The sequence below is a fragment of the Osmia bicornis genome, chromosome 2, assembly GCF_907164935.1.
Source record: "Osmia bicornis bicornis chromosome 2, iOsmBic2.1, whole genome shotgun sequence".
In the NCBI taxonomy this organism is placed as follows: domain Eukaryota; kingdom Metazoa; phylum Arthropoda; class Insecta; order Hymenoptera; family Megachilidae; genus Osmia; species Osmia bicornis.
This window is the reverse complement of record NC_060217.1, coordinates 2,632,586-2,648,466: the sequence shown is the minus strand read 5'-3', so window position 1 is coordinate 2,648,466 and position 15,881 is coordinate 2,632,586. Positions and strand designations below refer to the sequence as shown.

The following is a 15,881-nucleotide window of genomic DNA, read 5'->3' as shown; positions in this document are numbered from 1 at the left end:
TGTCTGGATTTGAAGAATGGCTTTCATCATGTGCGTGTCAATGAACAGAGTGTGAAGTTTACGTCCTTTGTGACCCCGCTTGGGCAGTTTGAATACATTAGGATGCCCTTCGGCTTGACGAATGCTCCACGCGTATTTCAGCGTTTTGTGAACTCGATATTTGCGGAATTGTTGCGGCAGAATAAGATACTGTTATACCTTGATGATATCCTCATTGCCACGGAAGATATCGAAGAACACTTTTGTATATTGCGAGAAGTGTTTGGACATGCGTCGCGTCACGGATTGCGCTTTAGGTTGGATAAATGTTCATTCTTGTTCGAGGAGATCACGTATCTTGGGTATGTGATTTGTAAAGACGGGATACGTCCTGGTAAGGATACGGCGGAAGCAGTTTTAAATTACCCTATGCCGCGGAACTCTAAAGAAGCTCATAGATTTGTTTGTCTGGCGAGTTATTTCCGTCGTTTTATCAAAAATTTTTCTAACATTGCAAAGCCTTTGTATGATTTAGTTAAGAAAAATGTCGAATTTCGGTTTGGTCCTGAAGAGTTGTCCGCGTTTGAGACATTGAAAACTTGTTTAGCGTCGCGACCGATTTTGGTAATCTATTCGCCGAAACTCGTGACAGAGTTACATTGCGACGCCAGCTCTAGTGGTTTTGGAGCTATTTTGATGCAAAAGCAATTAGATGGACTGCTCAAACCAGTATTTTATTTTAGTAAACGGACTACAGAGGCAGAGTCTAAGTATCATAGCTTTGAGTTAGAGTGTTTAGCTGTAGTGTACGCTATTCAAAGATTTCATATTTATTTGTTTGGTATTCGGTTTAAGATTCTCACAGACTGTGATAGTTTTCGCTTGACGCTCGGTAAGCATAATGTTAATCCTCGCATCTCGAGATGGGCTCTATTTTTGCAGGCCTATGACTATACTATTGAACATCGACCAGGCACGAAAATGTCTCATGTCGATGCACTCAGTCGATGCCATGGAATACTTGTACTGGAAAGTAATAGTTTTGAACGAATTTTGTCGGTGAAACAGGACAAAGATGAGGGAATTATAAAAATTCGAGATCGGTTAGAAAACGAGGAGGATAAGTATTTTGAATTGCGTGATGGACTAGTCTATCGTAAGACGAAAAACCGAAAGCTATTGTTTTATGTGCCAGAATGGTTGGAAGATAATGTCATCCGTACTTGTCATGATGATATTGGACATGTAGGAATTGATAAAGTAGTAGATAATATAAGTCGTGTGTATTGGTTTCCGAGGCTTCGCGAGAAGGTAAGGGAGTACATTGCCAATTGTTTGAAGTGTATTGAGTTCTCGCCGACTAGTGGTAGACGCGAGGGATATTTGTACAGTTTACCGAAAGGGGATATACCTTTTCAGACGGTCCATATCGACCATTATGGACCACTTGAAAAATCTGGTCATGGGTTCAAGCATATTTTGTCAGTTGTCGATGGGTTTACCAAATTCACGCGATTGTATCCTTGTCGGTCTACAACCGCTGATGAAGCGATAAAGAGTTTGAGTGATTATTTTCGGTCGTATAGTAAGCCGAAACGTTTGATAAGTGATCGCGGAAGTTGTTTCACCTCTGCCAAGTTTGCGTCTTTTGTTGAAGAGTGGGCTATCGAGCATGTATTGGTCGCTGTAGGTACGCCTCGTGCAAACGGCCAAGTTGAAAGGTTTAATCGAACTATTACGCCAATGCTGTCGAAATTGATCGAATCCCCAAATAAGTGGAGTTACGCGCTGGCTCCTGTGGAGTATGCTTTAAACAATACGTTGTGTAGATCCACAGGTAGTACACCTAGTGAATTGTTGTTTGGAGTTGTACAATCCGGAAAGTCCAACGACCGGCTGCGTGAACTTCTTCAATCGTTGTCAACGGAAGAGCGAGATCTTCCTTCGATTAGAGACGCCGCTTGTGTAGCTATTTCGAAGATACAGGAGGAAAATTCGCGGTGTTATAATGTAAAGCGAAAGCCTCCCACTGTCTATAAAGAAGGTGACTATGTTGTGATTAAGAATTACGATACAACGCCAGGGGTGAATAAAAAACTTATTCCCAAATACAAGGGACCTTATGTGGTGAAACGCGTACTGGATTTTGATCGATATATTGTTTCTGATATCGACGGATTCCAATTGACTCAGATTCCATATACTGGAACTATAAGTGTGGACCAGATGAAACTGTGGGATGCGAAATAGTGTAAATGTAGAGAAGTGTTTGTTTTGTTTTATTGCGATTTTATATTTCTTGTGTTTTTTTTTTCTTTCTTCTCTTTTGTGTGTATTTCTTGTTTCATGTGTGTTTTTTTTTATTTAGTATATGCGTGTGATATTTAGTATAAATTGCGTTTTAATCTTGCGTTTTATGTTTTTTGTATGAGTTGACCGGGGCGGTCATATTGTCAGGATGGCCGAGACTGTAGGCGAGATAAGCTGCGTCTCGAGTATCGTCTACGCATAGCCTCTTGATGGTGACAGGCCATATATTTTGTAGATTGGCCGCGCGTAGTGCGTAGCGAATTGGTCGAGCGCTTCGGAAGGCACGTGGAGACGTTCGACAGTCAGTCGAACCAGAACGTTCAAGGAATAAAGATCAAAAATACAACCCTCGTCTTTTTGTCCTACATACGAGTGAATATTTTATTCGTGAGAGTGTTTCGAAAGGATCGGTTTAACGAGAACATGGAGCTAACTATAGGACGCCGAAACAAAGTTTATTTCGAAATAGGACAATTGGAAACTAGGATTGAACCATCGATTCCATTCCGACCAGATTTCGCCAGTTGCAATTGGCGAGTTCCACCGGTTGATCGCATTAACCAACGCGTTAATCACACAGTCACTCTGTCGTTTACGTTTTCAACCCAATCGGGTGAGAATTCAGGTAACTTGATTAGAAAGCGAAGATAACCAGCTGTCCATTCAATGAAATTTTACCTTTCGAACACGTTTGTTTTGTCTCTGTTCAACGTTGTAACGTATGTAGTCAGATTTGGTAGATAGGAGGCACGTTGTAAACGCGTTCGAGCGACAGTGCGAACGGAAACACGGATAAAACGCGTGATTTGCTTACGATAGAGAGAGAATGGAAGTGATTCAATATTCGTGAAAGGTAGAGGAGGCTCGTGCTGTAGAAATAACATACGTTACGTTCACGACAGGACACCACTGTCTACAAATTCGACGCTCGATGCACTCCGCCCCGATCATCAGTGAAATATCATTTTTCACCATTATATTTTCTATTTCTTTTTCCTACGACTTTTACGAGTCCCTTTTCATAGTTTCGTTAATTATGCGCATACGGGCGATATGACATTTTGAAACGCGACAGTGTTGAGCAACGTATTGTTACGTCTTGTTGTGGGTGGACGTATAACATAAAATTTGTTGATGGCTTTGGAATGTCAGCAGACAGAAAGGTTATACCCCTTTTTAAAAGCGAAGCATAGTGGATGCTTACGAAGAGAACGAGGAAGATGAGCCATCTCGGAATCCCACTGATCCTTAAATTTATGCGATTCTCCGGAGTGGCTAGGTAGAAAACAGTTGTGCGTTTTGTCGGACACTTCTGGGACCTACCGCCTCGAAACGCAATAAACTGGGTCTCAGGTTGGGGTCCGTGGCGCCCCGGCGTGACGGAAAGCATTATCCGAGCTTTAATATTTAAGAAGGAAGACGAGGATTAAAGAAGATAGAATTCAGATTGAAGAGAGAAAAAGTGTATACGTCGAATGGCCCCTTCTTTACTGGCTTACATCGGAACACTTTGAATTGAAACGATAACAAAGAGGTGTATGAATATTTAAGTAACAGACGAAGGAACTTATAAATCAGTTTGAACAAAGAAAAGGAACCAAACGTCCGTACCGTGCATTAACGCGAGCACCTTAATTTATTAACCGTATAAAATAAGTGAGATCGATACGAGGCGCGAAATCTGCGCTGGAATATACGAGATCGTATCGCTGCACTCGCAAAACGAGAATTCGCGTGAGTGGACTTTTCGCTAAGTGAGAGAAAGAGAGATAGAACGTTTCTGCAGAGTCGATATCGACCTTTAACGTCGCCTTATCTGTTCGTACGATTTAGACTTAGACGGTGACCTAACGATTCAACTCCTTCGAAGCCCCGCACGATACGCGTGTTTAACGTGATTATCGAGTCGCTGTTAGATACGCAAGATCGTGATAACTATGCAGCCAAGTGAAAATCACGGTATACGTAATTCCTAGTATAAATACGTGGTGAAACGATAAAAAGACAAATTGGCAACGATCAGGGCCAATTAGCGGTGACTATTTTCATTTGAAATTAACTACCCGGCACGACATTGCATCGCGTTGCATGGAATGTCGCAGCGAAAGGGGTAAAAAAAAAAACAAAAAAAAAACAATGGAAGTTCAAGAGTTTTGTAGACTCCGCGTCTCGAATATGGTACCCTCGACACTAGAGGGTTAAACCGCGAAGCTCCGAAACTACCGAATTACACGAACGAAGATTATATTCGCCGGTAGCCGAATCGAGAAGCATGCAACACGAAGAGAAGCGATCCTCGCGTGATTTCTATGCAGATGCGACGGCCGCAGGAAAGAAAGGAAGGAAGGAAGGAAGCTTGGAGGAGATGAAAACGCAAACGGTGTCTCGGTCTCGAGACAGACGAAGAGCTTCGGGTGAACAGCTTAAAGGAGATAGCCGGTAAAGATGCTGGCGCAGGACAAGCGAGTAACGTATAGCCGTGGCGGCGCGGCGGCGTTATCCGCTTGCACGATCTCCTGCTGGCTCCGTTCCTGTCGCCTCTCCCGCGACAATCTTTTCTCACTTTGCAAAGAAGCCATCTCTCAACTTATGGAAATTCCCTGCGCCCGTACCGAAACTTTCGAACTGCTGCTGTTGCTGATGTTCCTCGTCGAGCAACACGCGACCAGCCGGCATCGTTTTCCATCTACAGACAGAGCGACAACCTCGTCGTCGACGACGACGAGGACGATGATCGTTCTTTTTCTTCCAGATCCCGTCTCCCTTCGCGACTTAGGAACAACGTAGGTAACAGGGTGTAAGAAGGAAAACGCTAACTTTTCAGCTGCTCTTTCGCGAATCGCATAGTCATGTTCCTGACGCATCCTACTACACCTTCGAGATACACGTTTCTCAAGACGATTCATGCCGGCTGATTTATGACCGAGCTGGGATTCGCGCGAAACTGTTGGACCATTTGTAACGGCGCTGGAAACACGTGGAATTAAGTCGTACACGTGAATCCAACACGGCAACCGATCGTATAATTAATCAGTCAAGAGAGACGTTATCGCGTATGATAGTTAATTATTCGGTTCTAATCGCGGACGCGTTAATGATCATCTTTAGAACCGCGAATTAATTATCGATATCGGTGAAAGCATACATCCGACGAATTATAAATATCCATGGAAAGCATGGAATCTCAATAAACCGTGGCAAGGTCTTTGTCGACCAAACAACTCGGATGTTTACCATAATTTCACCGCACAAAGCGACCGCGACGGGGAAAATTGACGAGCATTCGGAACGAAAGTGGAACGTTTCAGCAGGGTAAATTGAAGGCTCCTCTGCAAACCTACGGGAATAACAGAATCTCGCTAGCTATCTTCCATTCATTAAAACCAGAAAGAGATCTCTCAAGCAAACGTGATCTCATTTTCCGTTTTTCTTTTTTTCCGAATCACCGTTTTCTGCCAACGTCGGTTCTTTTTAGGATTCCAAGCGTTTTCGTTGCATCGCGTTGGAAAAATAGGATGAAGCTGAATAGCGGGCCAGATTAAACGAAGATACCAACGACGTCGATGTAACGCCGTGTTACGACGAAACGTTGCAGCAACAAACATTAGTAAAAATGTTCTTTCCTTTGAATTGGCCGGTTTCAGAATTAATTAAATGTTGTTGCAAAAGGAGGATGGGGTGAATAGACGAAACTGTAAGCCCGGTAGCATCTCTGCTCAGAGAAATGTTGCGATAAGCGTAATTTCTCAAAGTTGAAATTAATGTTTTCCAGACGCATTAAAATTCATCCAATTTCTCTTTTTGCTGGCTCGCGAATAAAAATCTCATTTCCCTCATAAAGCGATATATCTTGCTTTTATACGGACCGCCGCATGTATCACGTAAAATCAAGATTACAGTATAAAAACGAACCTCTACCGAGCTTTTATTTCTCATCATTTCCGCGTCATATTTTTTATCGTACCATCGCGTGGATCGTTCTATGTACATCGGCACAGATACGGCTGGAGATGATTTTCTCAAGATTTACGAACATCTTTGATGTCGCGCGAGCAACGGGGGGGAAAAGGACGAGGACTTTCCCAACGGCAAGCATCGTGTAAAATAGTTTCATTCAAACTTTTCTTATTTCCAACTCGGCCACGCTACACGACAATGCTCTTAAATTCTCGCCCTTGCGCGATGGACACGGCCATTATACTTCGGGCAGTTCGTGAGAATATCGTTTGATCGGTCAACCAGATATTAGGTCGTTTATGTTAACAGGCTGAATACCGTGAGGCTCACCCCTCACCGGCACCACAAATTTAATATTAGATACACAGAAATCTAATTACATACTAATTAGAGTAACTAGGCCGCCATCCACTTCGTCGCTGATATACTGGAGCGAAATGACTGATTTGCAGTAAAAGTAACTTGCTATTAATAAAAGCAAAAACTAACGTCTATATATCCCCGCTGACTTTGTTTAAGTTTACTGTTGCTTCTCAGGACTTTGCTATCTAAGAGAGTGGCCGACTCACATTTATGTATTTCTGTATCATCTCAGGATTTTGGCTTTGCTTTCTAAGAGAGTGACCGACTCACATTTAGTTTGGCCTGTAACTACTCAGGGTATGCGGGGATACAATATAATTCCTTTCAAAATTTTCAAATTACAATTTTGTGAAATTTTGCCTATTTTTTTATATATAATTATTTTACCTACTTTTGTGTTTCCTACCCAAATTTCAATTTCTACCGGTGCTTTATGCTAATTTTTCGTGCGTTTGAATTAATTGTAGTGGAAGCTTAACTTTATTGGCTTAAATTGTGATTTAAAAGTCGATCAAAACAAAACAAAACAACCCGAGTTCTAATTTACAGAACACGAATTCAAAGTTCGCGCGATAGGGTAATTCCGATTTCTCTCATAGACTTAACATGGATATCGGTTTCTGTGATCATTCCTCAAGGACACCACCGATCTCTGATTTTATTCTATATAAACGCTCACAGTAACCACTGTGATCGGCTTGCAAAGAATGGTCAAAATTGATAATTTAGTTTTTGAATTAAAAAGTCACAAAAAAATCCCTATCTATCTTTTAATAGAAAAGCTTTGCTTCAAAAAAAAAATCCCTATCAGTCGTTTAATAGAGGAGCTTCGCTTCAATATAATTAATAAACCTTCGCATTTTAAAATAACATAATACATTGCAAATAAATGATTATTTTAATAAATGTTACTTTCAAGATATTTAAAATAAATAAAACATCTGTAACGATAAAACCTGTATGCAACATCATGCATGCATATTGTTACATACACTTTCGAGCTGCTTTCAATGCGACATGTACATATTCAATATCGTTGAAAATAACGAGTTCGAAAATTCACCTGGAACTGGAAGTGTGCTTTCGGAAATATCCATGGAAAACCGGAACAACAGCGGTGTTTTTAAAAGTTTCCTAACCTCGAGAGCTCCGAAATTTCGTTCTATCGTCACCGCATTGTTTCCTAGTCTATCAAGCATTTTCCATCGTATCGAGATAAACATTCACGAGTCCTAGTTTTCCTCGGAAGCAGCTTGATTGTAAAAATTCGAATTGCAAAATGCCGGACAATATTGCCGCAGTGTCCAACCCGCGAGGCGGAATCTAACGATATATTGCGTACGCGGCCAGAAGTGGTATACGCAGATTAAGTATTCACCTCGTGAATAGTGAATTTCGCGGCAGCCATTGGGCCAAGGAAAAGTCGGTATCGAAACAATTGGAAATACGTTACACATAAATGAGACTTTCTTGTCACTTCTGACGTGTAATCGCTTAACATACTACTCTACTTATCGAATAACCTCGTAACGAGGCAAAAATGTCATATACTTACAGAAAGCACACACGAGGTTGAAGGATGTTGACAATGGCAGTTATTGAGCGTGTTAGCGAATGTTATGTGACAGCTTGACGAATACAGACGAGATCGATTACCTCTCATTCACTTGGAGCCTCGCACGAAACACAAATTCATATTCAATTTATTTTCGAACACGATCAACCCGAACGAACAACTACTCCGATTGGACGCAACGCGCGAATGCAAGTTTGCAAATAGTTCGTCAGTTGACTAAATCTATTAGTTGGCGCTGTTGTCACTAGGAATGCAAACTTGACGATTTCTGCTAGTCGGCCATGTTTTTTTTAGTAACTATTTTGGCGCGTAAACGTTAAGTCGCTCCCGACTCGCGTGTGAATTTCTACGGTGCAATGTGTTCGAAAGTCAAAGAATTTAAGTGAAAGAAAGCGGAAAGAGAAACGACGAAGTCCTATCTATCGAATAGTCGCGAGTCTTTTACCCTGATTAGACGAAAAGACGTTTAAAGATATCGTATACGTGACGTACGCGAAGGACCGATCGACATTGATATTGTCAAAGAGATTTTCTTTAATGATGACTAAACTTCGGAGCAAATGCGGTCCGGTTTACGGTTCGAAAATAAGCGAGTAAAGAGTGGAAGAGAAGCGACAAAAAGAGAAAACAGAAGATAAAACTTACCACTTGGTGTACGAAGTGCCTTGAAGTTGCTGCCAGTTTTAATAGTCGGCGAGCTCCTCGACCAGTGGTGTACAAGTGGCAGAAAAATCTTAACGAGATATCTTGGTCGTTAAAAAAGAAAAAAAAAGTGGGTAGGTAGAAAGGCTTCTCTCTTATCACTTTTTCTCCCTGTTTACACACTTTCCTCACTCTCACTCACTCGAACGACGGATTAAAATCCTTTAATCGTGGTCTCAGTTTGTTACCGTTCACCGATACGATGACCGGCAGCAGCGAAACGGGTTCGAGGACTGTTTGCGCCGTGAAGTCGCCGACAGAGTTCTACTACTCCAAAGACGCCCCCCCGAGTCTTCGTTTGTTTATGTCACGTAAGGAGCAACGTCCGTTGGTAAGTGAGTTCAAACACGACAACTTTGTGTACGTACGCTGTCAGGGTTATATTTGTATACCGTAGAAGATAAACGCACTTACAACTTGCGTTGTGCTCGTGAGTCACACGCGATTAACTCGACCATTGATACAACACGTAATCATAATTTGTTTACTCGTTCGTTAAAAACTTGCTTATCGTTCGGTGTAATTTTTCTGTAAAATTGACACGATGCTGATAAACGCGAGTGCACTGTCAGATCGATTAAAAAACTTTGACCGATTAGGAGAACGATCGTATGGAAGATAGAGCGCGAGACGGCACGCGAGCGAACCGTACGGTACGGCTGTCGCCTGTAAACTGAACACCCGTCGCGACCTGAGGCCGGGACTCGACTGGTTTCTGCTAGGGAATCTCCCCACTCCGTTCGTTTCTCTTCTCGCGCGACCCTAGGCACACCAACCCCTCGTCCAGCTCTTTCTCTCTCTTCCTCTATCTCTTTCTCTCTTCGCACCCTCGTTCTCCTTTTCCCTCTTACAATCACCCTACCACGGTTCATTTCTTTTTCTCTCTCCATCCATCCTTTTCCTCGCTATTCCACGTTCCAACTGCCTAACGCCGACCCTTCACGTACGACCGAACGACCACCCGTTTCTTCGGCATATACCTCACCCTCCTCCCCTTTCCTGAATACTTCCCTCTATCTCCCTTCCTCGTTTTCTTTCTTTCCCTTCCAGCTTCTTCTTACTCCTTTCTTACGTCCTTTCTCTTGCCTCCCGTTCTCACTTTTTCCCCGACGCCACCGTCTAGCTGTATGTACTCCTTCCAAGGACCTTCCGGATCGTCTCGTCCCCGTCAGCCACCGTTCTTTCAGAAATATTTCGGTGCCGGTACACCGTGCATGTACACCCTTGCACCCGATTCGACCCGACCCCGGTTCAGGACCGCATTTCGAACGAGCTGCACGAGAAGCCGGGCCAATCCCGTGACACATGCTCGCCACTTCGAGTCCGTTCATTCTTCTAGGATCAGAGGAAGAATGGCGGCAAAGAGAGAATAAGGGGTGGCTAGAAGGGAGGTTAGAGGTGGCGAGAGAGAAAAGAAAGCAATCGCTGGGGAGGTTTTTCTGTCATACTCGCGAAGGATGGATTTCTCTGGCAAGTGCACGAAAGTGTTTTGACCCTTCGCGTTCGAAACAGGACGATGGCCCTTTTAAGGATACGATAGCTTATTTCGGGGTATAAACACGGGTTAACCCCCCTCGTAAATGTTTCGCTCCGTTTCAAACTCGAGCGACAGCGAAGGCTACGGATGTACGTAGAAAAATTTGAAATTTCCCGAGCACGTTTTTTGCTCGGAAAAAGTGCCTTCTGCTCGTTTTTCCGTCGGGAATCCGTTTCGAAAGTAATTAACGTTTATCAAAATAGCTTTTCAGTTTGTGCAGCTTGCGCATCGCGATACCAAAATCGACGCTGGAATAAAGTTCGTTTACGAGCTCTTTTTTTTTTTTTTTTTTCATTTCTTTATGCAGCCGCTAATTAAAGACCGGCGCTGAAGAACAAAATGTTGGCTCATTTTATTGACCAAAAGCATGTATCGCGATTTTTATAATGTACCCACGTATGTAAACCGTTTAAGCGTACTTAAGTTTCGCTGATGCGAATATGCAACGTACAACTTTGCGTTTTATCAAATACTGCATATCAAAGGTAAAGCATACCGCGTATGCAAATGTACGACTCAATTAAATTGCGAAATTTCGATTGCGGGAAGAAGCAAATAAGAGTTCCCCATCTCTTTTTCCTTTTATTTTTCAATCATAAATTTGAATGATGTTATCGTTCAAAAGAGCCCGTCCTTTGACGGGAACGCTCATCAGAGTTACATGTTTTAACACTTCATCTGTCGAAAAAATTTTCGATGTAATTCGTTTCAGTTGGAACTTACAAATGCAATCGAAAATGAGCTCTAACGTTTGTTATTGTGACAGAAAATAGAATAGGTCATTCAAAGTAGTGGAACTCTGTTTGCAATCATTGTAAGAAATGCTTCTCGAAGTGTAAACATACTTTAAAAAAAGTGCGAATTCTAGAAAAATATTTCATAAATTCTTCTAGAGATCAGAGATAAAGGTGATGTTTTTCCAGTCTAAATGTGGTTCCATCTACTTGAATAATACATCTATGCAAATCGGACGAGCAGTTTCGTCCTCTTGTTGGAAAATCTTTTAATAAATCGTTGTTACGACGGAATTGAATATTCTGCCATGGTCTCGTTAGGAACGCGAACGAGTTGCAAGGAAATATAATTCGTAAGCCAACGACTTTACGCTTTTTAGAAGAGTGTATTCTTTTAATACATCGGAGGACAAGTGTAATTGAGTTCCTGGGAGCTATCCAGCCAGAGGATTGTTACTTTTGCCGCGCAAATGAGCCTTTATCCTCGGTGAAACGTAATTACGCCTTAATTCGTGTCTCGTTCATGTTTGAACATCATTACCGCGAGGGTAACAAGTTCTTTTGTCAGGTTTCGTATATTAGATTCGCGTGAAAAACTAGTTTTAATTTAGCCAAACGTCTCAGCTACTTTGGTGATCTTCCCATTTCGAATGTAGCACGCGGCAGCCGCATTAACTTGATGCCAGCATCGGGTTGGTTTAGTTCTCATGCTTCGTGAGGTTTCGCTAATCTTCACCATGATACCCGTATCACACGAACCAGGCAATTAACCGGCTGAATATGTACATCCATTTACTTCGAGACTAATCTGTCCTGTAAGAACATATCACTTTCGGTATTAATGCATCCGTGTCATTGCAGCGTGAAATATTAGTTACGGATACAGGAACAATGGCAGTTGAAATTTTTATCAAACTTCGAAAAAATGAAGAAAAATGAAAAGGTTCTATCGAAGTTTGGACAGATTGTGTAATATCAGACGAATCTAAAAGGTGATCTCGTTTCGTTGTTTAGCTTTTGATCTACGAATATTCGCATATTCCCCGACAAAATGGCACTTGTCGTCTGCTTCAGGCATCTCTTAAGCGAGCCAAGTTTCATGCTTCCATGAGCGGAAAAGGAAGCACATAAAATTTAATTCTATCCCCTAGGTTAAACGTAGTCCCTCTGGAAAATTAGATTTTTTAATGAAAGTTCATTCGCTCTTGAACCCTTAGTCCTCAGTAGCCGAGGATTAAATTTCTGCCTGCTACTTACCCCAACCTCTTGGAAACAATTTGCGACGCGAAAGTCGATAAGTAAGATACGTATCTTTAATTAGCTATATATGTATTACCGGTGATATCGGTGACGATTATATATTTACACCTTAAGTATAATTGATATGCTTAATTGATCGCGTAATGATGACGGAACGATCGTTGCGCGCAATTCATCGAAAGATCTGTAACATTAAAGATTGATGTTATGGCACAATTGCGAATTCCATTTGATTCATCGTCGCTAATGCACCGGAATTTGTGCTAAACGAGGACAGGGAGCATCGTTCAAACGAACGCGTCCCGTCATAATAAATCTTTAATTAGATCGTAACAATTTCATTCGGTCTGTCATAGTGATATCGCGAAATTGCATTCCAATGATCGTAACGGTTTTGATGAATTAATCATTTATATATTTTCTACCTCGAGCTTGTACCATACGGCGATTGAAAGTAATAACAAAGAACGATGACTAATTATTCGTTGCGGTGTGTTAAACAAATCGTTCTACAAACGGGCCTGGCTGGCAGATCCGTGTTATTTCGGTGGACGTGCTTCGAAATTCGAAAAATATTGCCCTGTTAGAGCACAAATTATTCTACTAACGACCGTTCAGCGTGAAGCACTAAATCATTCCAGTGTCGGGAAAAGCAATTTAGACGAGGCACAATATTTTGAAGTCCTCGAGGAAACTCGAGAAGCCTAGTTAAACGGCAATGAGCTCGTTCCACTGAACATTAACGAATAAATTACGAGTGACGTATTGCCAGTAAAATAATCCCATGAAGTTTATCTGTTTATGGCGTCCGACAGAATGCCCCGAGTATTGTGAACGAAATTGCACCCCTGCCTTCTTTTCCTTCGGGCTGCCCTTGAATCCTACGCACACCCAGTACCAGCGATTTGGAGATCGTAAAATTTCTACTTATTGCAATTCCCTACTTTCGCTTTTACGGTGTGACAGTCGGATTACGAAGCCGCTGTCTGGTGTCGTAAAGTCAGCAATAATCGTAATTTACATCCGTTCCATAATTCGTGATTTACGATCCTTAAAGATTTTCATAAGGCACAAATAGGTATCGATGCAACCGATTATATCGTACGTATAATAATAATAATAATAATGGAATTTCATTGTATCCCGTCGAGAAATAAGGGAACTTAAGGGATGAGAACTTAATCAACATATGCTCCTTACGGATATACAGGGTGTCCGAGTTTTTACAGTATTTGAATAAATTAAGAGCCACGTAATTTCGTGTTCAATATTCCAGTCCTACGGACGCACGCATCGTTTCAAAAACAGCCTATCAATTCATTAAACTCTGCCAACTTGCGTACACGAGTTTCAACGAATCCCTGGAGCTGGTTCGCGTGCTCATCGATCATGTTAGCGAGTAAGCCTGGCCGCAGGAAGGCCGAAAAACAGTGCACCTTAACGACCCGTGCACGTTTCGTACGGTGGCAACCATACGGAAACACAATTACGGACTTTTCACCATGGAAGCTTTCACGAGACAGCGGAAAGACGTTGAATTTCTTGCCGCGTTTGCCCGCGCCTTTCTCCGTGGCAGCTTCCAACCTTCCGGTTTTTCTTTTCCCCGCTCTGACGATCCTGAGGCCAACAGCGACAGGAGAAACGAGATACATTTTGTCCGGCAGGTAGAACTAACGAGTGCATCTTCGAAACTTTTAGAAGCTATTTTACGTCAACCGCGTTCAGAATTTTCCAACGGACAGTTCGGTGTCCGTAGTTCAGCCAGTTTTTACTTGCTCGTTTACCTTCCGCGGTCGTAATGCTCGACGAAAGAGAATACCGAGCTCTGGGCTTCGTCGTTCTCCCATGTTATAATGCAAAACACCGGCAGGAAATAAGTATAAGGATTCGGTGTAGTTATTTGGCTGCTGTCGCTGCCGCTGATGCTACGGCTGCTACGTCGTATCAAGCAGAAAGCATACACAAAAGCTCAGCTCGTACCATGCGAAAGCGTAATTACTATGGTAGCAGCCTCGACGAAGATGAACACGTTCTCCTATACCGCGTGTACCATCGCTTGTCCGCCTTGGTCGTTCGCCTAGCTCATCCTACGCCGATGTCTTTTTCTCCATTCTTCCCTCCTCGTTGTTTCTCGTTCGGTTCTCTCATCAACACATTTCCCCCATGGTTCAACCAGCAACACGACTAGTCCAGGGTGAGAAACACGGACAGGCTTGCTCGTGTAACGGCATTCTCGTTGGCTTACCACAGGGTAGTCTCACACGTCGACACCTTTTCGTTCTTCTTCCTCTACTTCCTTCTTCACCGTGACCCTCATCGTTGCCCATTAGAACGGCCCTACATTTATTTCCCTCGGACTAGCTGTCGTTACTTTAACACAGTATCACGGCGAAACGCAGGCCTCTTCCTCCGGATAATGTCTTCTCTTAAGTGGCGATCGATGTTCGTTAGAGAAGTGTGAATTTTAGACCGTCAGGTGTAATAAAGCAGCGCGATAGTCCCGGTCTCAAAACACCTGTGTTGTTTTTAACAGCTATAAAGCTCGAGTTCACGTTTGAACATTGAATTATGATACAAAAGATTCGTGGCCCCTTCGAATTTTTGTATTATTCTGTCCAGCAAGTGTATTCGGTGGAAATGACGATAAACGCGATCACATTTCTGTTCGACTTATTAGAATTTGAATCGGTGGCGGACGATGGATGAATTTCGATTAAATCTAACACGATTCTGCACCGGTGGATTTATCAATATGCAATCTACGTGCTATTAGGTGCGTTAGAGGTTCTCCATCAGGAAAGCCCGCCGTTCCATTAGTTGCACTCGTAAGTCTAATTGAAACGCCACGCGCAGAGTGTAACAGGAAATTCCACGAGTCGAATTTGACAGATGTTAAGCCTGATTACGTACACCTGAAATTCCAGAACGGAACAGGTTGACGAATATCGCGACAAGCGAACCGAGGAACGAGGAACGAGGAAAAGAAAAGAAAAGAACAAGAAGAATCGATTACGAAGGAGTTTGAAGAATCTCTCGTCTGCTGAAAGTTTCAACGACTTATTCCTTTCCTCGTGAATACATGCAGCAGCGATGCATTACAGGGTGCAAGAGCACGCGACCAGGCGCCGCGCCGTGCTGCTCCAACAAGGAATCGACATTTCCATGAAACCCATCAAAAACTTTTGCCGATAGGATTTGACAAACGCGACGAGGCTGGCCCCCTAAGTCTAGCAGAGCTACTCCATCGACAGGACTGTCGTATAATTCCATTAGTTGCGAGAACGTGGGTGTTCCCACGTTTGTCGTGCCGTTCGAGCGGCGAAAGGGAGCCCGGGTATCGTTCAAAAAGTTTCTCGATTACAACCACTTCGTGCGATTAGTGCCACCAAGCATTCGATCCTGGCTTTCCTCACCGTCTATACTCGCCAACTGCACGCTTCACGCTCGAGCATCCGACTAGAAA

The 15,881-nt window shown here is 42.7% G+C and overlaps 2 protein-coding genes across 3 annotated transcripts in view; one reads left to right on the top strand and one right to left on the bottom strand.

The window, feature by feature from the left end:
* Positions 1–9,577, bottom strand: part of LOC114874090 (MOXD1 homolog 2) — a 152,613-nt gene extending 143,036 nt beyond the window's left edge. Inside the window, exon 1 of one of the 2 annotated variants that reach the window (XM_029183028.2) lies at positions 8,831–9,577. The gene's annotated coding sequence lies outside the window, so the exon portion shown is untranslated. Of the gene's footprint in view, positions 1–8,164; positions 8,338–8,830 lie in introns of those variants that run through there. The other variant, XM_029183029.2, reaches the window with a different exon arrangement.
* LOC114874137 overlaps positions 9,139–15,881 on the top strand; it is a 127,942-nt gene continuing 121,199 nt past the window's right edge. Inside the window, exon 1 of the transcript XR_006830321.1 lies at positions 9,139–9,218. The gene's annotated coding sequence lies outside the window, so the exon portion shown is untranslated. The remainder of the gene's footprint in view (positions 9,219–15,881) is intronic.